The following is a 27,283-nucleotide window of genomic DNA, read 5'->3' as shown; positions in this document are numbered from 1 at the left end:
GAACCAATATCACAATGGGGACACCACCTGCCTTAAATTCATAGGTATCCAGTATGTCGCCCAACCCAGAAGAGGTGGAGACTGGGACAAAATGATCCTAAAGGCAGAAACTACAGGGAGTGCAGAATTATTAGGCAAATGAGTATTTTGACCACATCATCCTCTTTATGCAAGCTGTATAGGCTCGAAAGCCTACTACCAATTAAGCATATTAGGTGATGTGCATCTCTGTAATGAGAAGGGGTGTGGTCTAATGACATCAACACCCTATATTAGGTGTGCATAATTATCAGGCAACTTCCTTTCCTTTGGCAAAATGGGTCAAAAGAAGGACTTGACAGGCTCAGAAAAGTCAAAAATAGTGAGATATCTTGCAGAGGGATGCAGCACAAATTGCAAAGCTTCTGAAGCGTGATCATCGAACAATCAAGCGTTTCATTCAAAATAGTCAACAGGGTCGCAAGAAGCGTGTGGAAAAACCAAGGCGCAAAATAACTGCCCATGAACTGAGAAAAGTCAAGCGTGCAGCTGCCAAGATGCCACTTGCCACCAGTTTGGCCATATTTCAGAGCTGCAACATCACTGGAGTGCCCAAAAGCACAAGGTGTGCAATACTCAGAGATGTGGCCAAGGTAAGAAAGGCTGAAAGACGACCACCACTGAACAAGACACACAAGCTGAAACGTCAAGACTGGGCCAAGAAATATCTCAAGACTGATTTTTCTAAGGTTTTATGGACTGATGAAATGAGAGTGAGTCTTGATGGGCCAGATGGATGGGCCCGTGGCTGGATTGGTAAAGGGCAGAGAGCTCCAGTCCGACTTAGACGCCAGCAAGGTGGAGGTGGAGTACTGGTTTGGGCTGGTATCATCAAAGATGAGCTTGTGGGGCCTTTTCGGGTTGAGGATGGAGTCAAGCTCAACTCCCAGTCCTACTGCCAGTTTCTGGAAGACACCTTCTTCAAGCAGTGGTACAGGAAGAAGTCTGCATCCTTCAAGAAAAACATGATTTTCATGCAGGACAATGCTCCATCACACGCGTCCAAGTACTCCACAGCGTGACTGGCAAGAAAGGGTATAAAAGAAGAAAATCTAATGACATGGCATCCTTGTTCACCTGATCTGAACCCCATTGAGAACCTGTGGTCCATCATCAAATGTGAGATTTACAAGGAGGGAAAACAGTACACCTCTCTGAACAGTGTCTGGGAGGCTGTGGTTGCTGCTGCACGCAATGTTGATGGTGAACAGATCAAAACACTGACAGAATCCATGGATGGCAGGCTTTTGAGTGTCCTTGCAAAGAAAGGTGGCTATATTGGTCACTGATTTGTTTTTGTTTTGTTTTTGAATGTCAGAAATGTATATTTGTGAATGTTGAGATGTTATATTGGTTTCACTGGTAAAAATAAATAATTGAAATGGGTATATATTTGTTTTTTGTTAAGTTGCCTAATAATTATGCACAGTAATAGTCACCTGCACACACAGATATCCCCCTAAAATAACTAAAACTAAAAACAAACTAAAAACTACTTCCAAAAATATTCAGCTTTGATATTAATGAGTTTTTTGGGTTCATTGAGAACATGGTTGTTGTTCAATAATAAAATTAATCCTCAAAAATACAACTTGCCTAATAATTCTGCACTCCCTGTAGATGGATCTTCAGACTTAAATCAGTGACACCTAATGGTCTCAATGAATACCTCTCGTATAAGCCTTTTCTGTGAAAAATCAATAAACAGTAGACTAAATTTCCAGGTTACATACTAGGGGACTAATACCAACCAGTGTACCCCTCCATACCTATGTGCTGTCCACAGCAGTGTCTCCATCTGTGCCTATGGGACATTGGTGACAATAATCTGTACCAGTGTCCCCATCTGTACTTATGGGATTTTGCTGACAATATTGGACTATTATCACCAGCGTAGGGATAATCTATACACCTAGGGTACTATATGTACTAGCACTAATTATGTCTGGGTACATTTACCCTCTATATATGCCACACAGTCAACTCTACTGTCACGACCAGTGTACTGTGCAAATCTACCCTGCGTACAGATGTTCACCGACTCTGGTTATGTACAGGTATATCTGTGTGATATACATACAGTAGTCCAGTGCTTTATATATAGTTTTTTAGATCTGACTAGCACCTCTAAAAAACCTGCAATTAAATGTAATTATACTGCGGTATTAATCTTTGAGTGGACTGGATCTGTATGCTCTCACTGCGGTCCGGAGCAGCGTCCGTACAGGGTGATTAAGCGTCATCTCCGGTCCACTAAATAATACGGATACAACAACCCATTCTGTCCTGTGATACAGACGGCACCAACCCACTCTGTCCTCTGATACAGATGGCACTAAGATCGCTAAAAAAAGCGATCACCAATAGAGACTTGCTGCTCTCAAGGCAGCCGGGGACGCGGAGATAGATCCCCATAGCAACTCACCACTCCCACAGTACATGTCACTTCCAGGTAGTGACGGAGCACAGCGAGCCCGTACTCACAGTGGGGCGGTACCTCTGTATAGGTGTCTCCGTCTGAATAGACATGTGATGAGTGACGCACCATGTGGGAGGAGCAGCGCGTTCAAAAGGAGACGCGGGAGTATCAAACATTGCCACTGCCAGAAGAAGAGAACAGACGCACAGCCACTGCATCCGGTGCTCTGTCTACCAATATCCCTGACGAGCCGAGTCTACACCCGGCGAAACGCGTTGGATAAAGGTACCATCATCAATCACTAGGGAGGTAAGAGCATAGTGCTTACAGCACAGGCCCGAGGTTCCTGAGGCTGGGGGTCGTCCTTTTCAGGACGAGTGCCCTGACTACAGCCATTGAGGTAACCACACCTAGTAGACTAGGCCAAGTAGGGTGAGTATCTAGGGAGAGTTTCTGGGCTTCTGGGCTTCATTTGCTATTATAGACCCATAGCGCCCCCTATCTTCTATAGTGCAGATTAAATACACCATACTGTCTCACTTATTTTATATGACCAAATAAAAGTTATATATTAACCTAAATACATTAAGGCATCCTCAGTTCCGTATTTCCATCTCTGATGAAAATGGCTCAAATGGTTGCCAAATGTGCATAACTGATGCACAGGATGTTTTTTTTTTTTTTTTTTACAGGATCAGTTTTTTTTCTTTATTTCTTTTGTTCTTCTGATGGATTTGAAGAAAGGAAAAATAACTGTGATGTGAACTCGCTCTTAGCGGAGAACCTCTTTAATTAATTATTTTTGGTAGATCTAGGGCAGCATACAATATTTGCTCCAAATCCTCTTATGCCTGTACACCATGCGACTATTGTGTATTAGTTAATAAGGGCACCAATTTTATACATAAAAAATACAGGCAAAATATTGTCTTAGAAATGTGCACCCTATTTTTTGTTTCCTGTGAATTGAAATGCATAATTACATAACTTATTACTTATAGGTTAGTTTATTGTGTGTGTCACAGGGCTTGAGCTGTTCACAAACATACTTCACTGCATGTCAGTTTTTGAAGAGACAGTACTTATTTTTATGTGCAGGAGTCAGCTAGCATCCCAATTAACATAAAATAAATCTACTGGCTGTGCCTTTTTCCAAAAACCTGTTGCAAATGTTCTACAGTTAATACTTGTACAAATAAGCATAATTTACTACATCACCATAATAGGTATATTTTGGCAACAGAGGTTGCCCATTTGAGCCTATTTTCTAAAAATCTGTTGCAAATTTTTTACAGATAATAAGTGTACAAATACGTTTATTTTGCTGTCACTATCAAGATATATTTTCATAACACAAATTTTCCAATTGTCCCCTTTGCACAATAATTTATGTATTTATTTTATGCACTTATATAGCGCTACTATATTCTGCAGCACTTTACAGACGTTAGCATCAAGGGGCCAATGGGGCTCACAATCTTAGTTCGCTATCAGTATTTCTTTGGAGTGTGGGAGGAAACCAAAGTACAGATGTAGTAGAGTTAACACACATGCTTTATGATACGTGTTATCTAAACTAAATGCATTAAGCAAACACCTTTAATGGCTTTTGTTTCAAGATAACGCAATGACTTAAGAAATTTGAGTTAAGAGTTTGTGTGTTAACCCTGCTACATCTGTACCTGGAAGAAACTCACGCTAACACGGGAAGAACATACAAATTCCATGCAGATGCTGTCCTTGGTCGAATTAAAACCTAGGACCCCAGAGCTGCAAGTTTCTTCAAATAATATAAAATAATAAGTAGATCATAAACATATTTACAGTGCCACAATAAGCTTGTTCAGAACAAGCCATTGCTTTTTCCCATACTACCATGTGTGTATAAATACAGATAGGCATCAGCCTCTGCTAAAGGAAAATCTGTTGACCGCTCGTTCAGAGTAAGCCAGTGCTTTTTCCAATACTACAGTGTGTTTGTGTGTGTATTATTATTGGCAGGCATCTGCCCCCATTAAGGCATAATTTTTTAATCGCTTGTTCAGAACAAGCTACTGTTTTGCGCGTTAACTTAAAAAGGGAGATAAAGAGAGTGAGAAAATTTATGAAAATAAAATAAAAAAAAGAGAAAGACAAGAAAGATAAAAATATGAATCCTAGAAGACCTTATTGTGCCATAAACAAATTTTTAAGCCAAATGGAGCACTTTCGATTTTGGTTGCATTTATTTGTATTTGAATACAATTTTCTGACTGATTCCCTCATGTCTAGAAGAAAGAAATTTTCTTATCTCTAAGTATTTGCATGAAAACAAGCATTTCTCAGGATTTGAGGACTAGATTTTCATAAGAAAGGTATGGTTATTTTTCAGTTTACCTACCTTAATGGCAATATTATTACTTTGAAACAATGTTTGGAGGTAACAAACTCCCTTTAATTAGTATCGAAATAATATATATCAAATTTAGCTGTTATTTATTATTAAAATGACTATTTTTTGCGTGACAACATATAATACATTGCTTTTTCACAAATCTTTAGCATTTCCCATCTGATTCTTTTATAGCTTTCTAATGGGGAACGACATAGTAGCTTGTTCAACTTACTGACTGTAGGTTTGAATTATAGAGTATTATTGATTTTTCATTAAACTCCATGTACAGCTGTAAAGAAAAAAACAGCAGTTCATTGATCAGAGCCATGAGGGCCATGTTCATTTATTGGCTTTATGCCACATGCAGTTATTCTCTGTAGTAAATGCACAAGGAAGTCAGTTTATTTCAGTCATTACCCTTGTGTCATCGGCAATGTGCCTCCACAACTATTAATGTAATTGCAGCTCTCTGATAATGATGACTAGCAAGGAATATTTACATTTGACAGCTTTGTGAATGTGAATCTTTATGGTTCCAGTATGTCTATCTCCATAGTTTAGCTGTCATACAGTTTTATTTTCTAGTTAAAGGCTATGGATACAATTTGGAGCCGTTTTTATCATAGCATTCTACTTATTTTGGCACAAGCATTTTTTTGTTGTTTTGCATTTATAAAATTGAACAGTTTTTATTTACAGCTTTCACTTTCAGTATATGTGTAGACTGTTGCTTTTTTCCTTGCAGTGAATCCGTCAGAGAGCTGCTCTGACAGTTCGATCTGTAGCAATTATCTTCACTTTCCTAACAGCTCATAGACACTCACTATAGCTAAATTCATATCAAACTGGTAAGAATATGGTTTAAAAAGGACCTGTGACACAAAAATCCAATGCAATCTGAAAGCACCATGTAATAGAGCAGGAGAAGCTGATGAGATTAATATATATTTTTGTGGGAAAAGATTCAGTATAAGATGTAAATTTTTAATTTATATCTGCAGCCCTGTGGACAGTATTAGTACAGGGATGAGGTGTTCTCTATGACTGACAGCTATGTCTCTATGTGCACTTATACACACAATGCTGTCAATCACTGATAACACCTCCCTCCAGTACCAATAGCTGTTCATAGGAAGTGAAAAAGACAAGATATAAATTTATAAATTAAAGGTTTTACTGAATCTTTTCCTACTAAACTATATATCAATTTTGCTCAGCTCCTACTGCTCTATAATATGCTGCTGTCAGATTGCATTGCATTTATTAGTGACAGGTCCTTTTTTAAATTAGTTTTATGAGCTGTCAGGAGTTCAGAGGTAAGGGCTACAGCTTAAACTGTCAGAGCAGCTCTCTAGCGGATTTACTTTAAAGCAGAAAGCAAAAGTCTGCAGATACACTGAAAGTAATAACTGTAAAGGAAACCACTTTGAAAATGTTTAATAAAAATTAATTAAAAATATTTTAAGAAGTATGCGATGAAATCAATTTTAAATGAGTCCAGTTTGTTACAAATTTCATAAAAATTTAAATTTCTCAGGTTAGTTTCCCAACGTAGTGTACTGTGCTTTTTCAGAGTTTAATGTAGGGCAAAAACATGACTTGAACTCAACCTAAACTGTTATGGACTTGTCTGACAACAAGTTTGTTGGCTGATTTCCTATGGCAACTGGAAAATTGGTGAATGCAGCGCTGGACTACAGCCTAAAATATAACTCAGGATAAGTGTAGTTTCAAATTTATTACCAGCTGTAGCCATTCAATAACTCCCAAAATTTACTGAGCGCTAATTCATTTTATAGAGCTGGAGAACAGTAGTATTCAGTAAAGTTAAAGTAAGGGTCCATTCACACGTCTGTAATTTGGGTCCGCATTCACTTTCAATGGGGCTGGAACGGATGCAAATCCACATCTCCTGGATCTGCATCCGCATTTTCGGGATCCGCATCTGTTTTTTCGGGATCCGTTTTTTCCGGATACACAATTTCGTTCCTGGAAAAAATAGAACATGTCCTATTCTTGTCCGCAATTGCGGACCAGAAAAGGCATTTTCTATTATAGTGTCTGTGATGTGCGGATCCGCAAATTGCGGATCGCACATTGCAGGTGTCCGTGTTTTGCGGATCCGTGTTTTGCGGACCCTAAGTCTACCATGCTTCTACTCTATTGTATTTGTATGCACTCTATTTTCTCAGATTACTCTACCTCCATTTCTAATTCATCAGCTTTATTGGCGGAAGGTAAAGAGTATTAGTGATTTCATGGGTGATGAGCAGCAGACACATGTAAACACAAATCATTCACCAGTATGCTAGTGTTGATTCTGTCATTATGTATGCAGGCTTTTGCTATGTAGTGGATCTGTATAATTAACTCTTTTGCCCAATATATATATGTACTGTATATACATGAAACTGCAGAACTAATATTGTATCCTCCTGCCATATGGACAATGTGCTAGAACCAACAATAACTGGAATTTTCGGTCAGTCTTTGTCAACTTCAGGTACACACACTATGGTGTTCTCCAGTGACACTGAAAAAATTCCCGTGATATCATCTATGATCGCATACTTCTGGATCCTAGACAGAGTGAGATAGTGTGCCTGATCAGATTGCCTAATGTAAAAGCATTTATGGCATTTAATAAACAAAAATCACAGTAAAAAGATAAACAAAGATAAAAACATCCTGCACGATGTAGTAAATAAATATGTCGCTGGCTACATTCATAAAAAGAAATCACGGAAAAAAGGATAATAGTGCACTAACAAAATAGATGCAAGCCCTCACTAAGCCCTCACTCTGCTGTAATAAAGTCTGAGACTCTTAGCCAATATATTTTGGTGATTTTGATCAAAACACATCTATGCCCGCCTACCCAGCGCCAAGGTGGTCTCAGGTCAGGCAGGTCCTACGTTAAACCTACCTATGCCATTGGGCATCTATGTACAGGAGAGCAGACTCTGCACATATGGTGTGCTGCTCCTAGTCACCTCCATGTGCATCCAGCAGCCAATGAAAGGGGGAGCAAGCACACCTATATGTACCACCTAATCAAGGCAGCTTGTTTGATAGGAAGGGCAAAAGTGCACAGGAATGCTACTCCCCAGATAAAATAGGAGCGCATTCACGCTTGAAGGTGCCACTTCCTCAAGCATATAGTACATAATAAACAAAAATTACAGAACCTGTCTGACCTGAGACCACCTTGGCACTTGGTAGGCAGGCCCAGATGTGTTTTGATCAAAATATATTGGCTAAGAGTCTCAGGCTTTATTACATCAGAGTGAGGGCTTAGTCCATATATAATGCTTGCATCTATTTTGTTAGTGCATTATTATCCTTTATTCTGTGATTTCTTTTTATGAATGTAGCCAGTGACATATTTATTTACTACATCATACAGGATGTTTTATCTTTGTTTATCTTTTTCTGTGATTTTTGTTTATTATGTACTATATGCTTGAGGGAGTGGCACCTTCAAGTGTGAATGCGCTCCTATTTTATCTGCGGAGTAGCATTCCTGTGCACTTTTGCCCTTCCTATCAAACAAGCTGCCTTGATTAGGTGGTACATATAGGTGTGTCTGCTCTTCCTCTAATTGGCTGCTGGATGCACATAGAGGTGACTAGGAGCAGCACACCATATGTGCAGAGTCTGCTCTCCTGAACATAGATGCCCAATGGCGTAGGTATTAGCGTAGGACCTGCCTGACCTTAGACCAACTTGGCGCTGGGTAGGCGGGCACAGATGTGTTTTGATCCAAATATATTGGCTAAGAGTCTCAGACTTTATTACATCAGAGTGAGGGCTTAGTCCATATATAATGCTTGCATCTATTTTGTTAGTGCACTATTATCCTTCTTTTGTTGATTTTCATTTATGCCATTTAATAAAAATCAAGATCCATCTAGTCCTTGTTTTTTGGAAAAAAATCATAGTCTGCCTTGGAATATAAATAATTCAGTTTTATGAATATGATTAATTTAATATAATTCGTTTTCTAACTTTAAACAAGCAGAACATGTATATCCAATGTCAAAAGTACCAGCTGAACTATGCTCTCTCACTATTTAAATGGAGTGGAGCATGAAGTAGTAAGGCCAAAAAGTAAAATTATGGGGGCACAATTAATCGAGAATGCATCAAATTTACCTATAATACTGTTAAACCTGGAATATTGTCAAATTACTTAAGGTTGATGATCAGGCAAACAAATATTTGTTCCCGATCAATGTCATGCATAAACGTACCCAGTGTCAGCCAACAAAACAGCAAATGTGCGTTGGTCCGCTGATCGAAACTTTCATGCAGGCATAAAAATCATAGCATGTCGGCAGCACATTGCCTCATGTAAATAGGGATGTGCTGCCAACAATAATGAAACTATATGTGCCCAAATGATCATTCGGTCACATTCAGTCACATATAGTCACATATAGTACGAATTATAGCTTGTAAGTGAAGCTTAACAAGCACTTGCTACATCCTTGGTAAGTGCTCGTTATGGGCAGGAAATGAGCCATCTATAGTAATAATAAAATGCATTTTATAGATATAATTTCCACTTCTAATCCTGACCAAAGCCCCAACTCCATTTGCTGAAATGCAGCCCAAACTTGCAAGGAACCTTCACCATGCATCACCGTTGTCTCCAGACACTCATAATTGTACCACTCTCCAGCCCTTCGGCGAACAAACGACCTTCTGTTACAGCCAAATATTCCACATTTTGACTCATCAGTCCAGACCACCTGCTGCCATTGTTCTGCACCCCAGTTCCTGTCACTACCAGAGCTTTGGGACGTTCTCACAGCTCTGTTTCTCCACCCCTGTGATGATGTCACTACTAGAGCTGGGAGGAGTTTTCTGTTTCCTTCCTCCCAGCTGCGTTTGATTTCCCTGCCTTTATATTCCCCCTCCTCCTATTGTAGGTGTGGATTATATTTCTCATTTGGGTTGTAGCTCTTGCTTGAGTATCTTCCCTTGCATGCTATCCTTTCACTGGACCTGTGTTCTGCTGCAGCAAGTACTCCGGATATTGCCAGCCTGTCTTTGGATCCGTCTTCACTGCGGCTGCAGCCCCTTCAGCTAAGTGTGCAGACATTGTTGTGTATCTGTGTGTTTTCTGACTGGATCCGAGGCGACCACGGTTCCCTCCATATACTGAGCAAGGCACCGGTGGCCGTGCCCCTTCCACTATTGTAGGGGTTACAGTGGTCATCAGTCTTAGGTACGCGGGCATGCCTCCTTCCACCATTTGGATCCGGGCATGGGCTTAGCAGCATAGGGAGAGCTTTCGAGGGTCTGACAGGGGTAACCCTTTATCCTCCCTAGTTTGGGTCCGGTCAGTAGCTCTATTTTCTGTGCATGCTCTTGTTGCTCACATACAGCCGTGACATTATAATCCACCAAAACCGTCTTTTTTGACATGGATCCGCTTTCTGGCCTGGTTGACCGCATGCAGGGTCTTTCTTTGGAGGTAGCGGATCTCCGTCAATCTATGACTCAGCTTCAAGCATTGGGCTTTGCTCCGGCCCATGGAGTCTGTTGCGAGCCAAAGGTCTCACTTCCGGAAACGTTCTCCGGGGGCAGTGAGAGTTTTGTTCGCTTCAGAGAGGCATGCAAACTAAATTTTTGCTTGTGTCCACATTCCTCTGGTAATCAGGAGCAGAGGGTGAGGATTGTCATCTCCCTGCTCAGGGGTAATGCTCAGACTTGGGCTTTTTCGCTGCCATCAGGGGATCCCTCCCTTCGATCCGTGGAAGGATTTTTTGTGGCCCTGGGGCAGATATATGATGACCCGGATCGTGTTGCTCTGGCCAGATCTAACTTACGTTTTTTATGCCAGAGCAAACTGTCTGCGGAGCTTTATTGTTCTGAATTTCGGAGATGGGCAGCTGATTCAGGTTGGAATGATGCTGCACTCCGGAGTCAGTTCTGTCATGGTCTCTCAGAGAGATTGAAAGATGCGTTTGCTTTCCATGAGAGACCAACGTCCTTAGAGTCTGCCATGTCATTGGCGGTACGCCTTGACAGGCGTCTAAGAGAAAGAAACGAGACCTCTCTGTCCAGCCATTGTCAGTCTAGGGGCAGTGGTGCGGACTCATTCAGTGTGCAGGGGCCTCATCCTGTCTCGCTCCCCTCTGAGGAGGAGCCCATGCAGCTAGGTCGACTTGCCCCTGATAAAAGAGGATTTAGTCCTCAGAGTATGGTGTGTTTTTGTTGTGGGGGCATAGGTCATTTGGCAAATGTTTGTCCGTCTAGGAGATTCTTGAACTGTACTAAGAGCGATAATAAGAGAAAAACCTCAAAAGGTAAATCATCAAACTCTGCTTCATCTGCTACTTTGGGCAAAGTTGATGTAGGAATTGATGCTTTTCCTCTGACCTGCAGTTCCCGTTTTCTCCTGTCTGCCAGGGTGGCGCTAGAGAGCAAAGTCATTTCTTGTGAGATTTTTGTTGATAGTGGAGCGGCCGTCAATCTTATTGACACTCAATTTGTAGCCATGCATGGTTTTCAGGTTTGCACATTAGAAAAGGATATACCTGTTTTTGCTATTGACTCTGCTCCACTCTCACAGAGATCTCTGAAGGGCATTGTTCACAATATCCGGTTAGCTGTAGGTGACACTCATGTGGAGGATATATCTTGTTTTGTCCTTAACGGATTGCCTTCTCCTCTAGTTTTGGGGTTACCCTGGCTCACTAGACATAACCCCACTATTGATTGGCAAGGAAGGCAAATAAATGAGTGGAGTGACTTTTGTAGAGAGAATTGTCTTACAGCGACTTTTGCAGAGGTGTCTACTAAAACTGTGCCATCATTTCTCTCTGATTTCTCGGACGTGTTTTCCGAGAGCAGTGTTCAGGAGCTACCTCCTCACCGGGAGTTTGACTGTCCCATTAACCTCATTCCCGGCGCCAAGCTGCCAAAAGCTCGCCTCTACAATCTCTCACAACCGGAAAGAATCGCAATGCAAACCTATATCTCCGAGAGTCTCGATAAGGGGCATATTCGTCCCTCAAAATCACCTGTTGCCGCTGGGTTTTTTTTTTGTTAAAAAAAAGATGGCTCTCTGAGACCTTGCCTAGATTTTAGGGAGCTGAACCGTATCACGATTCGCGATCCCTATCCCCTTCCTCTGATCCCGGACCTCTTCAACCAAATTGTTGGGGCCAAGGTTTTTTCCAAATTGGATTTGAGAGGCGCGTACAACCTGGTCAGGGTCAGAGAGGGGGATGAATGGAAAACGGCCTTTAATACCCCTAACGGGCATTTCGAGAATCTCGTTATGCCTTTCGGCCTGATGAATGCTCCGGCCGTCTTTCAGCATTTTGTTAACAGTATTTTCTACCATTTAATGGGGAAATTTGTATTGGTGTATCTTGATGATATTTTGATTTTTTCCCCTGATGTTCAGACCCATCAGGATCATCTTTTTCAGGTTCTGCAGATTCTGCGGGAAAATAAATTGTACGCCAAGCTGGAGAAATGTGTTTTTATGGTATCGGAGATTCAATTTCTGGGTTTTCTCCTCTCTGCTTCTGGTTTTCGCATGGATCCGGAGAAGGTCCGTGCTGTACTTGAGTGGGAGCTTCCTGAGAATCAGAAGGCATTGATGCGCTTTCTGGGTTTTGCAAACTATTACAGAAAGTTCATTTTGAATTATTCCTCTGTTGTCAAACCCCTCACTGACATGACAAAAAAGGGGGCAGATTTTTCCTCTTGGTCGGAGAAGGCGCTTGCAGCTTTTTCTAAGATTAAAGAGAGTTTTGCATCTGCTCCCGTTTTGATGCATCCCGATGTTTTCTTACCTTTTATTGTTGAGGTGGATGCTTCCGAGGTGGGTGTGGGTGCGGTTTTGTCCCAGGGCCCTTCTCCTGCCAAATGGCGACCCTGTGCCTTTTTCTCTAAAAAACTCTCCCCGGCAGAGAGAAACTATGATGTGGGAGATAGGGAGTTGTTGGCCATCAAGTTGGCTTTCGATGAATGGCGCCATTGGTTGGAGGGGGCCAGGCACCCTATCACCGTTTTTACCGACCATAAGAATCTGGCATACTTGGAGTCGGCCAGGCGTATGAATCCGAGACAGGCCAGATGGTCTCTGTTCTTCTCCAGATTCAATTTTGTCGTCACATTCCGCCCTGGGATCAAAAATGTGAAGGCTGATGCTCTCTCTCGCTGTTTTCCGGGAGGAGGAAACTCCGAGGACCCGGGTCCCATTTTGGCGGAGGGGGTAGTTGTTTCTGCTCTATATTCGGATTTGGAGGCCGAGGTCCAGGCTGCCCAGACTGAGGCACCTGCCCGTTGTCCTTCTGGGAAGTTGTTTGTGCCTCCTGAGCTACGTCACAAACTCTTCAAGGAGCATCATGATACTGTTCTTGCTGGTCACCCCGGGAGTAGAGCCACGGTAGATCTCATTGCTCGGAGATTTTGGTGGCCGGCTCTTCGTAAGTCGGTGGAGGGTTTTGTGGCTGCTTGTGAGACGTGCGCTCGCGCTAAGGTCCCTCGTTCACGGCCTTCAGGTTCCCTTCTCCCGTTACCCATACCTTCCCGTCCTTGGACACACCTGTCCATGAACTTTATCACGGATCTTCCTCGTTCCTCAGGGAAGTAGGTGATCCTGGTGGTGGTGGACCGTTTTAGCAAGATGGCTCATTTCGTACCTTTCCCTGGTTTACCCAATGCTAAAACGTTGGCGCAAGCTTTTGTCGACCATATTGTTAAATTGCATGGCATTCCCTCTGATATTGTTTCCAATAGAGGCACGCAGTTTGTGTCCAGGTTCTGGAAGGCTTTCTGTTCTCGCCTGGGGGTTCGGCTGTCTTTCTCTTCTGCTTTTCACCCGCAGTCGAATGGTCAGACTGAGCGCCTCAATCAGAATCTGGAGACATATTTGCGCTGTTTTGTGGCAGAGAACCAGGAGGATTGGTGTTCATTTCTCCCTCTTGCTGAGTTTGCTCTGAACAACCGTCGTCATGAATCTTCTGATAAGTCGCCATTCTTTGGTGCATATGGGTTCCATCCGCAGTTTGGGACATTCTCGGGAGGGGCTCTTTCTGGTTTACCTGAGGAGGAGAGATTTTCCTCGTCTTTGTCTACCATTTGGCAAAAGATTCAGAGTAATCTTAAAAAGATGAGTGAGAAGTATAAGCGTGTAGCTGATAAGAGACGTGTGCCTGGTCCGGACCTGAGTGTGGGTGATCTGGTGTGGTTGTCTACAAGAAATATTAAACTGAAGGTTCCCTTCTGGAAATTGGGTCCCAAGTTTATTGGGCCTTATAAAATCTTGTCAGTCATCAATCCTGTTGCCTTCCGTCTTGATCTTCCACGGGTTTGGAAGATACATAATGTATTTCACAGATCTCTCTTAAAACCATATGTCCAGCCCACGGTACCCTCCTCTTTGCCTCCTCCTCCGATTTTGGTTGATGGCAATCTGGAGTTTGAGGTTTCCAGAATTGTGGACTCTCACATTGTCCGCAGTTCTCTCCAGTACCTCGTTCATTGGAAGGGTTATGGTCCTGAGGAGAGGATGTGGGTTCCGGTGTCGGACATTAAAGCCAGTCGCCTCATCAGGGCATTTCATAGGGCTCAACCTGAGAAGGTGGGTCCTGGGTGTCCGGAGTCCACCCGTAGAGGGGGGGGTACTGTCACTACCAGAGCTTTGGGACGTTCTCACAGCTCTGTTTCTCCACCCCTGTGATGATGTCACTACTAGAGCTGGGAGGAGTTTTCTGTTTCCTTCCTCCCAGCTGCGTTTGATTTCCCTGCCTTTATATTCCCCCTCCTCCTATTGTAGATGTGGATTATATTTCTCATTTGGGTTGTAGCTCTTGCTTGAGTATCTTCCCTTGCATGCTATCCTTTCACTGGACCTGTGTTCTGCTGCAGCAAGTACTCCGGATATTGCCAGCCTGTCTTTGGATCCGTATTCACTGCGGCTGCAGCCCCTTCAGCTAAGTGTGCAGACATTGTTGTGTATCTGTGTGTTTTCTGACTGGATCCGAGGCGACCACGGTTCCCTCCATATACTGAGCAAGGCACCGGTGGCCGTGCCCCTTTCACTATTGTAGGGGTTACAGTGGTCATCAGTCTTAGGTACGCGGGCATGCCTCCTTCCACCATTTGGATCCGGGCATGGGCTTAGCAGCATAGGGAGAGCTTTCGAGGGTCTGACAGGGGTAACCCTTTATCCTCCCTAGTTTGGGTCCGGTCAGTAGCTCTATTTTCTGTGCATGCTCTTGTTGCTCACATACAGCCGTGACAGTTCCTATGCTTTTGTGCATAGCTGATTCGCTTGGCCTTGTTTCCACATCAAAGGTATGGCTTTTTGGCCACAATTCTTTTATAAAGACCACTTCTGGCCAGACCTACATGTATTTGCAAACCAATCGGACCCTGATGGATATACCTGGGTCCAGCTGGTTTCTATCAGTTCTGAGCTGATGGCACTTATGGACATCTGATTTCAAAGGGAGGCAAGCATGATGTGTCTTTCATCTGCTGCAATAACTTTTCAGCTGATGTAATTGGGGATTTCATAAGGATTAATGTTGTCTTCAATGCTAAGAAATCCAGGCACACATTTATCCATCATGCAATACTATCAAGTAGGCATCTGATTGGCTGTAGATTTATTCTGCAACAGGACAATGACCCCAAACTTACAACCAATATCATGAAAAACTATGTTCAGTGTAAAGAAGTCCTGGAAGTGATGATATCAACATAATCAAGTCTGTCTGGGATTAAATGAAGAGACAGAAAGGATTGAGCAAACCTACATCCACAGAAGATCTGTGGTTAGTTCTCCAAGATGTTCTCCAGCAACTTTCCTGCCGAGTTCTCAAAAACTGTGGCAAGTACACCTAGAAGAATTTATGTTGTTTTGAAGGCAACAGTCACACCAGATATTGATTTGATTTAATTTCTCTTTTATTAATTAATAAAAATAAACTATTAACACTTCTGTTGTGGAAAGCATTCTTACATCTATATCATTGATAGGTAGCAGACCTGAAACAAAGTGCAATGGTAATTTACGTAGCTATTCATATTTGACTGTGTTAGGATTGTTAAAGGATTGTTATAGGATTAAATCTTTGTTGTGGAATGATTACAAATGCATGTCACCAGTAGCCCAACCCTGTCTATGACAAAGTGAGACACAATGTATAGACCTGTAATTATAGAAGTTGTTTGACCCCGACAGGCTTAATTAGAGGGCCTGGTCTCTAATCGTCTTAATGGATGATAGACTACAAATTGTATTAATGTGAAAATTCAGAATGTCAGCTGGTAATCTCTGCAGTAATGGCAATCAATTTATCATCTTTCCCATCAGGACTTTGTCAACTGTTTGCTCATTTAGCTCCCTGCTCATTCACAAACAGGGAAGACAGACACCATGGCATGGTAAATATAATTTATCATTGCTTCAAGGCTAGAAGAAAATGGTGATATGAGGACACAAAATAATTGGTGTCAGAAGACACAACTGTATGAAAAGTGGATAATTATCACATTATTTATCTGTATTGTTGGAAACATGAAAATTTAAATATAAAAAATTAAACGATGTGGGATTTAATAAGATGGCATATTAGTATTCTCTCCTTTCTGCTGCAGAAAAAGAAACTACTCACTTCACATCAAGTTTGAAGTGGGCTGCCAAAAGTATGTCATATGCAACTGTGCATGTCTTTACCGCTGCATAATCTTCCTTAACTTTCCTCCATGATTTTACAATACTCTGTCGAGTGTTGTTTATGTGATATCTGTCTCCAAAATTGTGTTCTGAGAAATTGGAGTCCCTTACAAGTTAGCAGAAAGGTATGGACACATGTGCATCATTGTCATTGTCTCCTGCTGGAACAAAAACATATCTTGTGCAATATAAATTTTTAAATTTCCCTGTGGCAAAAAGTTGAGTAGCTTTTTAATGCAGAGGGTATGGTAGCTTAAAGGGGTTATCCGAGACTAAAAAATATCCTCCATATGCTCGGGCCCCTCACACTGATTCTACCCCTGCTGCTTCTCCCTGTGCGCGGATAAAAACACCCGGTGTTGGGGGGAGTCACCAAAGGCAGTCAGTGATGGGGACGAGCTTCCCTAGTGTCACCCGCAAAGGGGCCATTTTTTAGTCTTGGATAAACCATTTAAAGGGTTTTCCAAGAATCAGATATTGATGACTTATCTTCAGGATAGGTCATCAATATTAGATTGGCGGGGGTCTGACACCAGGCACCCCACCGATCAGCCTTCTCTCTCCTATCTTCCTGCTCACCATATACATAGCAGCGGTGAGCAGGAAGAGAGAAGGGAGACGGCATGCGCCTTCCCTTCATACAGCTGATCGGTGGGGGTGCCAGGTGTCGACCTATCCTGAAAATAGATCTTCAATATTAAAAGCCCAGAGAACCCCTTTAAAATTAGAGTGGGTATAAATTAATTTTGTAGGTCATATTCAGGGACAAATGGTCAGACACAGGAAAAATATCAATATTTCTAGATTTTTCATGCTATATTTTAACATAGTTTGTTCAATACATATTTATGCAAAAAATTATTCATTGAATTCATCTGTGCATAGTAATATTTACATTGTATAACACATGACATCATTATAAAACTTAAAACAAAAACCCTATTTTAGCTTCGCAATGATCTCGCTTATTTAGATGCAGCCGCTGTACATGGAGGATAAACAGAAATCTTTTAGTAAAGGGTACATGTGCACTTTTTTCAATACTTTTTTGTTATTTTACTTAACTTTTTTATTTTCATTTATTATTTATTATTTTTTTACATTTTACTGTATTAATTAGTTAAAGGGACTGGCCACTTTCTGGTTACTGTTGACCAATGTCTGTTGTAAAATGATTATATGGCACTTACTAATATAGCCATTGTTGAAATTCTGTGCCATTTTCTACTTTTCACAAATTATATCCCCCTTGTTTCAAGTTTTTTTTTCTGTTCACACAGAGGTCTCGTCCATAAAATGGCTGGTGATGCAGGGTCATGTGACCAGGCAAATCACCTCAATGTGATGTCTCCTCTATTCAAATACAATGCATTTGCTCAATCTGAGCATTGCTTGCGTGGGGTTTTCTGTGATATGGAACTGAATATTTCTATTCCCTGTCACAGTACAGTTTAAAAGTCTGATTTTTGCTGAAGGCACTGCATACAGGAGAGTGCAGTCCCATCAAACATACTATGTAAATTAATGAGCTGCCAACATAGGCATCATGCCATTAGACAGTTTGATTACCTTGTATCATACAAAATGGGTTAATAGGAGCCAATGCTCAGCACGGGAACTAGTGGCTTTTAGTTACAGCCATACCTACCCCATGAACCCTACAGTAGACCCCAAAATGTAGGGGGAAAGGAAGACCACAAGCATACTGCAGTCTTGCAAGCTGGGCCCTGGAAATCTGCTGTATATTTAAGTAGCGTGGTGGGAAGGGGTTAAAGGTCAGAAATGGTGGTTCGGCAAAGACTGTACTAAGTCCCCCAAGAATACAAGGATGTACTTTATCTGTGTGAATGTCTTTTTGTTTCCAATCTCCACCCCTCCACTGGTTACTATGGCTTCTGTATAGGGAAATTAAAACAATAATAATACACGGGCAAAAGGATGACCCCTCTGTGTGTGGATCCGTGGCAATTACCATAAACATCTGTATTACTTTCAGCTGCCACACACAGCTAGACTATGTGCTTTTTCCAGTCAAGGGCAAAGTAATGTTGTGATTGAGGCATCCTTAACAACAGCAACCAACAAATGAAAACAGATATACTATTAATCAGTTGGTGGTTGTTTTTACAGTTAGATTTTACAAGACAGCCAGAAAGTGAACCTACGGACATTTATTCTTTGGGGAATATAAACTCTAAAGGGCATGATGTTATTTCAAAAATATGACTCTATTAAGATCTCAAAAAGAAAAAAAAAAAATAACCCACAGCATTACTGATTTTAATTCTCCAAGACACACTTTTATGTGCTGCAGAACATTGGTTTTATTGATATTTTATCCAGTAAAAGCACTTTTGTTCAGATCCCAACTGATTAAAATGATGAGCTCTGGTGCATTTTCTGAATCCCAGTATAATGATTCTTTATCTAACAAGACATTCTTTGCTTCCAATGTGGTTTGTAGGGAAAAAACATTTGCACAATTTACATAGTATACAAGTGAAAGAACCTATATTGACTACAATAAAGGAGAAACTTATATTGAATATTTGTAAGCTCTACCTTTACTCCCTCAGTTTGCTGACTAAGCGTATTTAAGATTAAAATATTCATGTAGAGCTGCAAGAAGGAGTAAGTAAATCCTTTGGAATGACCTGGGTTTTTGTACTGTTTATTAAAGAATAACTGTCACATTTAGACCCTAATTTCAATTTTCATATATGTAGTTACTAATAACATGATATTCCAGAATCAGTTACTATTAGACTGACTTACCCCATATTTAATAAGATTCAGCCCTAGCAACCAGTCTGCATAAAACTGCAATTTCACTATTCAGTTAAGATGGCCGCCACTGCCCTTACCCTTAGGGTAATCCCGCCTGCCCTCACTAGCCAAAAACAATAGCCCCCTGAAAGTGTCAGTAACCAGAGCCCTCCCCCCTAAAGGGTTAATCTCCTGCAGCACAAAAGGGTCCTCTTACCACATGTTGCTTTCATTTATACACTGAGCAGATGGCAGATCTCCCTTTCCTGTTGTGCGCTGCTTCAACTCTGCATTCTCCAGCTCTTCTGAGTGAGGGAGCGTCTGCCGAGCGCAGGGACAGGGAGAAGTGCACACAGCCCAGGCACTGTTATCAGCTGCTGGGGAGGACCTGGCTTTAATCATTTACTTACAGTCCCTGGCTGTCAGTAATGTCTCCTTGCACGCAGCCTGCTTTGCTCCGTCCTTCAACAGATAGACGGACCATGCCTAGCAACACTATTTTAAGCACAGGTAAAAGTAGGCAGTACAGGGAACAAAAATGTGGAATTAAGGGGTAATTGAATACACAGTGAAAAGTTTAAATATGGCCACCAAGGTGAAATTAATCACCACAACCCAATACTGAAAAAATATATATATATGACAGTTATCCTTTAATAAAACGTGGTCTGATTGTTATCTAAGGAATAATTATAGACAAACACTAATTAAACTAAAAACTGTTTTACCATTCATGACTTTTGTTGAGTATATGGCATAAATATTGACAGTGCAGGGAGAAAAGTAAGTGAACCACTGTGTTAAAGAGGTATTCTGGTTACTAAAAGTTATCCATTGTCCACAATACAAAGTATAATTACAACAATCACTTGTGGGTGTTGAACCCAGAACGTTTGTTATTGCAGCCAAAAACTCTAAGCATTGAGCCACGTGGTTTTAATAGGAGGATTTTCTCTGACTAAAAACCTCAATAATATTTTTCCCATGCATATTGTAGTGTATGCCCATGCATATTGTACTGGCATCTCTCTCTATATATATAGTAGTACATTGTATGGGTGTTTTTCAAGGGGATATAAGCAGAGGTATAATTTAATAAATTTTTATTTTATTTTTATAAAATAAATACATTTTTGGTAATTGGAAAAAAATTGGTAACACTAAATAAATTACAATAATTACAAAACATCACACAATGATGGAAATACATGCCTCCTTATGGACCGCCCTGATTATAAAATGAATGCCACCTGACGGACTGCACTGACTATAAATTGAACACCACCAGACGGACCACATTGACTATAGAATATAGAATTTATACATTTTCATAATTTCGGCGGATCCAAATGTCGGTCTTAATAAATCACCCCCTATATCCATAAATATATCAGGACAACTGTGAGTATATACTATATATGTAGCTTGATCTCTAGCATACCTTCACATGGTACCCAGCTTTTTAAAGCTGCTGAAAGGCAAATCTGCACAATTATGCAGTGAAGGGAGGAATATCACTGCGTAACTGGACAGATGAACTATTCAGCTGTATATATTATGGGTGGTTCTATGTATATACTACAGCTGGTACTGTTGGCACTATGGCAAGCAACATTACTTAATTTATTTAGTACTATTACTAAGAGATTCCTTCCAACAAAATGGCTAGGCTCTCTGTGTAAACAAGAATTATCCAGACTAAACCCAGTCCCCTTCTCCTAAACTCTCTGGCTCATGGGCACTAGTATCAGAGGGGGAGGGGGGGAGAAGAAATGGCTTCAGCCTGAGAGAACACTGTACTGCTTTTTTATTGTATTTTTCATAATCTGCAATTGTGATATATCTTATGAAGCAAGAGCAAATAACAAAGACACAAAAGTTAGGTTTTGTTTGTTAGGTGTTCTTTTTTGTTTTTAGGTTCTGGGTTTAGTGGCCCTTTAAACAGTCAACCAATAACTTAAAGAGTACCCAACAGTAGGTAGCACTAGAAAGTAGTTTTTAATCTTATTAGATATTTTCACAGGTAGTAGTGCTCTACTGATTTCCTAGTTCATGCTAATAAAAATGCTAGGATTGGTATAGGGATAACAGACATCACAGATCTGTAATATTAAAATAAAATTCAGCAATACAAAAATAAGATCCTTCTTTCATTTAATAGTTTGCTTAAGTATTTAGTGTAAAACTTCATTAAGTGTCATGATTTAGAAACTTGTATCTGTAATTCCTACCCTGAGGTGGTGAATTAACTTTATTAATACCTTGTGCCAAAAATGATGAGTTGTCACCTTTATATACATCAGCAAAATGTAAGGACACTGCAGAGACATTTCTAGCTCGGGCATTTGATACATCAGATGAATGTCTTCTATTTCTAACTTTGAGATTTCCTGTGGCTGAACCCACATACTGTAAATTACATGTGGAGTGTATAATTAAATATGTTACAAAAGACTTGTTACAATTTATGTATTGCTGGATTTTAGAACAGGTGTAGCAGGAGAATACTATCTGTCCAATAGTGGGGGATTTTTTGGATATACACTTGTATCCCCTTCAAAATATTAGTAAATGCATGATCTTGATACAAAATATAAATATATATTTACAATGTTGCAAATCTAAGATAATACCTAGCTAAAAGAAAGGACAAACTATAGGTGAATTGATATTGTTCTTAGTTTTAATAAAATCAAAGGGGTTGTCCACTTTTTATTAAGTGATTGCCTATCCTATCCAGACTGGCACGGGTGCTACTCCCCTGTCTATTGGCAATATTCTTCATTAAACCTCACCTCATTCTGCAGTATTTTAAGTGTTAACCCTCCTTTTGTTCTGTGTGCAGCTGCTTCTATTGTGTTAATCGGCTCTGCTGTATATGCCCTCATTGGCTAAGCAATAGGTTTACAATCTTGTAAGATCCTACAAAGGTGCTTTAATCTGCCTGCCCATGTACCAACTTCTGCTCCATTTCTGGATTCTTAATCACTGCTGCCTGACCTGACTTATCCCTGATCACAGTACTGACCCTGAACTGCCTATCCTGACCTTTGGACTTGTTGCATAGATTTGCATGAACTTTGCCTACCCTGACCATGGCCGGTTACTGAATACGAGTTTTGCCTGATACCTAGGTGACCCACAATGGTTTCTCTGGGTCAGCTGTCAACCACATCAGGACTACTACAAGTGGTTGCAGCCTGGTTGCTCTCAGGCGGCGAAGTCCAGATCCCTTAACAGGAATTAAGGGATGAATATCAGAGGACTGAAAGAATAATGCACTTAGGTTTATCCTAAAGTTAAACAGGTTGGTGGACACAGTGGTTCCACACCCACTCATTGTTAGAAGTGGGCTGTGCTATGTTGCTTCCATAACTCTTATAAAGGGTGAATGGGAGTTACTGAAAAAGCATAATACAGTTAATTGGAAGATGCCATAAACTGGCTAAAATATGATTTGGGCAGTGCCACAAGATGCATTGTGGACTTTTTATATGATTCTATGCACTTTTACTTAATTTCTTTTTCAATATAAATGAAACATTTTATGGGACCTTTTATATAGTTGGAGGCTGTATTGCACATGTCCTTGTTTTTGTCTTGCTAAAAATTGAAAAATGAAGAGGATGCCATTGGACTGTAGCCAGTGACATCTACATTTGGAGAATTTTCCAGCATGTACGCCACATGATGATCCCATGTGTGGTGTGAACCTAGTCTAAACCATGTGTATGACAGGACAAGGTTGATACAACATGGATATTGTTTAATCATGAGATCTTGCACTTTTAGTTGTTTAGTATACTTGCTACTTGAAGCATGCAGAGTGGAAAAAAACTATTTTGTATTGCTCATTCTTTGTGCTGTTAAAGGGAACTGTTCTGAGGCCATCATAAAGTAACAACAGAGACACTGATTCATATTTGAATATGTTTTGTTTAGTAGAACTTTACATTTTATTCATTGTGCAGCTGCCTAGGAGGAGCGAGAGTGGAGAATGGGAGTGGTTGTGGCTCTGGCACTGTTACAGACAATCACAGTAGCTTTCCTCACACCATTACTCCCTAGAGCATTGCAGTGAAAGAAGGATACATATGCCAGTGTCCGTGCCCTATGGATTACATAGGGAAAACCATCAGAGAAGTCAGGCGGCGCATTTGTGAGCATTTGAATGACGTAGCTAACAAGACCATAACCCTGGTCGCATCACATGTTAACGATGTCCATGGTGGTAACCCTAACTGTCTTAAATTTTTGATCCTGGAGACCATTCCCCCATCCCCAAGGGGTGGCGACTGGGATCGTAAAATCCTCCAGAAGGAGTGTGTCTGGATCCATCGATTTAAGTCCCAGGCACCCCTTGGTATCAACGAGAGACTTATGTTCTCTTGCTTTTTATAACGTGTGGGGAAGGATGTGCTCAGTTTGATCTCTCTGATCATGAACAAGCCTGCCCGGTAGCAAAATGAAGCCTGGATAAATTGGCTGGATACGGGAAGTATCCAAATATTGACTGTTTAGTGTCAAGTAGACGCACGGTGCTGCCTAGTATCTATGGCGAGCACTTAAGTGAAATATTGTCTGACACAGTTTTGTTTATCTTTGTTGTTCACACCAATCCTTCTTACATACCCTATCGTCCTTTCTATATGGTTGACATGGCGTTATTTTTGCTGGTTGAATATAGCATGGTGGCATCTGGACTAAACATCTGCCTCTTTCAACTTCTGTCATCTATTTGACTATACATATGATGCCCCCCCTGACCAGGTGGCTTCGTGCCACGTATATGTCAGCCACTCAGGTTCGCATATATCTCCTTAATAACTGGCATTAAACTGCAGTAAATGGTGTATATCTTAATATAAATTGCGCCTATCTATTTTGCATTATCTAAATATATATACCTTAATATATCTAATCGCTATATATGTATTGTAGTAACCTAGAGGGGAGAATCGTGGATGGTCAGTACGTCTCACTGAGAATGTATGCCTCAGTGATATAATTCCCGGAAATAAGTATACCAGTAACATTAGGTTGCTAGGAGGTTTTCGTTAAAGTGGATTTTGGGTCCGGGTTTTAGGAGTGACCAGAGAGCTTGGGTGGGACAGGTCACTCTCGTACTCCATCCCGGGTTTTCCTACTGTGTGGTTAAAAAGGGTGTGGGAATCTCAGCTGAGGAGATCAAGTGTGCACAGGCTAAAGGAAAGCTGAACAAGCTAAGAGGGAGGACTTGGTTTCTGAAAGACCCCAGAGAGTGGTGAGACCATATTGTTGTTACCTGATTTGGACTGAACACAGAATGTGGGACTTTATGTTATGCAATGTTTGTGGGCTGAAGAAAGCTTAAAGCTAAAGCTTGGACATGTTTACCTTTGTTTGCTGAAATAAACACTGCCTGTGGTGAAGACTGAACTGACACGCGTGTATGTGTGCACAGTGACGGAGTTAAAACCCCCACAGTATGTATTATAGCCTTAGCGGTTAGCCAGTTATGGGTATTTAGGATTGCAATGATGCAGACGATCGTAATTACCATATTCAGCATCTGAGGCCGATGGACCGGAAGTGACGGCCACATGCGTTCCAAAGGACCGGATGTGACCTTCACATGCGGTCCAGAGGACGATTCTGACGCATGGGGATATATCATAGCAACGGGTATAGCAAATTTACGACACTAGGGCCCAGTAACCAGGATATCACGGCCGCATGCGTTCCAAGGACCAGAAGTAAGAGACACATGCGGTCCAATAACCGGAAATGACGCGTACGGACGCGTCCCGAAACCGGAAGTGACTTGTCCGGCGCCTCAATGAGTGCCAATTTGAAACAGCTGAGGATGGGGTACTTAGGAAGGTCAGTAACTGAGTGTGTGAGCATCTGGAGGTACAGGATGACACCAGGACGCATGTAATATGAGTAAGGACCCCTGAATTCAATCTAAGCAATAACTTTGATATGCAATGGAGCGTTTATACTATATATTCCTACAGCGTGTGGATATCATGTTGGCCCTCATCTCAATGGGCTCCAGGCTTATCTAACCGTCTAGGATACTAAGTAAGTGTCTAATAGACTCAGGGGGTATAAATTTGAGTAGTTATAAATGCAGCTCTTACCCTGATATTTCTCTACCTTTTATCTACAGGTGGGATATATCAAATGATCCCTACGGTCCTACACACATATTACTATCAGCGTCTCTGGTCCTGCGTCCTCCATCTGTACCTTGAGTATATCAACTATTATTACCATCTTTTGACGGTTTACCCATGACTGTTGGTTGACCCCCTGATGAACCTAGAAATAGGGGAAACGCGTTGGGTTTTTGTGCGAACTAGCCTAGGAGCGTATTTATAATACGACGCCCCTCTGGGCCTATTCGCGTGGTGCTACAGGGGACACGTACCCCTTCACACCACTTGTTTTTTTGATTTAGCATCCACATGGGCTGTTGTCTTTACAGGACTATTATCCACCTGTGATGCAGAAAATACTCGTCGTTTTCACGGGGTACCGTGTTACTGTTCACTGAGAGGAGGGTGTACGTAGGGTAGCTAGCCCAGGTACGAGGACAGGAAGTCTCCACCTTTAGGGGACGTCCCTGGGCTAAGGACTTATTTAGGATGAGTGTAGGGATAGTATAGACACTCCAACACTCCCCATTACTGCCCTCTGTACACCAACCTTCACAAATCGTATTAACGGTTGGTTACCCTGTTTAAACATTTACTATCTTTTTGATTATCATGTAATATCATTTGTCTCACATTTTTCACTAGGTGAATCACTAATGCGTTGTCACTTTATTAATATATTTAAGTAAAAGTTATGTTTTAAAGGGTCAAATTTTGCTGGAAAAGCTGCTGATGCATCCTTTTTTTCCTCGGGGCACACCTTAATGTTGGAGATCCTGCCTGAAGGCAGTCGGAGTGTCTGTGATGTTGAGCGTTTGTATGGGTGCAAGGCAGGGTATGTAGAGGTCAATGGTCGACGTATAATGCAGGAGTCAGTATTTAACAGAATAAAGATCTCTCTTTACTTTAGTGCAAAATAGGAGTTGTAGTGCATCCAACAATAGCAAAACCACAGTTCCCACAATATTAAGGGTGAATCTCTCCAGATAGTTTTGTATGGATTTGAGCAAAAATGTAGATGATCATCTCACTTGTGCCTGTAATTCGCAATTTAGGAATACAAGCCAAGTCGTGTCCAAGTGTGAAGGGTGTCTGAACAGTATTCCCCTCACTGCAGTAAAGTCTAAATAGCTTAGGTAGCAGGATGTTACTCCAAGCTAGATGTATCTAGACTCAGCAAGGATCCAGGATCCACACCAAAACTTCCTGCAATCAAAGTTGATTAACTCCGTCACTTCCATCTGTGACCATACTGGTTATACAGAGCATAAAATTATGTTAAAGGGGTTGTCTCACTTCAGTATTTATCATGTAGACAAAGTTAATACAAAGCACTTACTAATGTTTTGTGATTGTCCATATTGCCTCCTGTAACGGATCTCCTGGCACCCCGACTGGGTACCTCCATTGATGGATGCTCCTAGTGCTCCCTGAGGGCTCCAAGCACTCCACTTGACACCATAATCACTGCCGACCCCACGAACCGCCACAGCTTGGTTGATGTCTCATCGTCTTCCACCCACCCTGGGCCCAAGACCAGGATTCAACTTCCAGTGGGTAGAACTGTGTTGTAATCCCAGGGGAGTATAATAGCGATAGCAATCCCCAGAGTAAATATAGCTGTTCCCCCACACATGAGATGACACTCTATGTTAAGGGTAAAACAGGAACTCACTTTATTGAAGACCGAGTCAGTATATATACAGTTCAAGAAGTCTAACAACATAAATCAATCAACCATGAACAACATGCAAACAGACATCTCCCCCCCCCTTCCTCCATAATGAATAAATAGGGAGAGAGGAGACACACGTGATGGGATTATCTCC

The sequence above is a fragment of the Bufo bufo genome, chromosome 2 (genome assembly GCF_905171765.1).
Source record: "Bufo bufo chromosome 2, aBufBuf1.1, whole genome shotgun sequence".
NCBI classification, from domain to species: domain Eukaryota; kingdom Metazoa; phylum Chordata; class Amphibia; order Anura; family Bufonidae; genus Bufo; species Bufo bufo.
Note: the sequence above shows the minus strand (reverse complement) of the source record.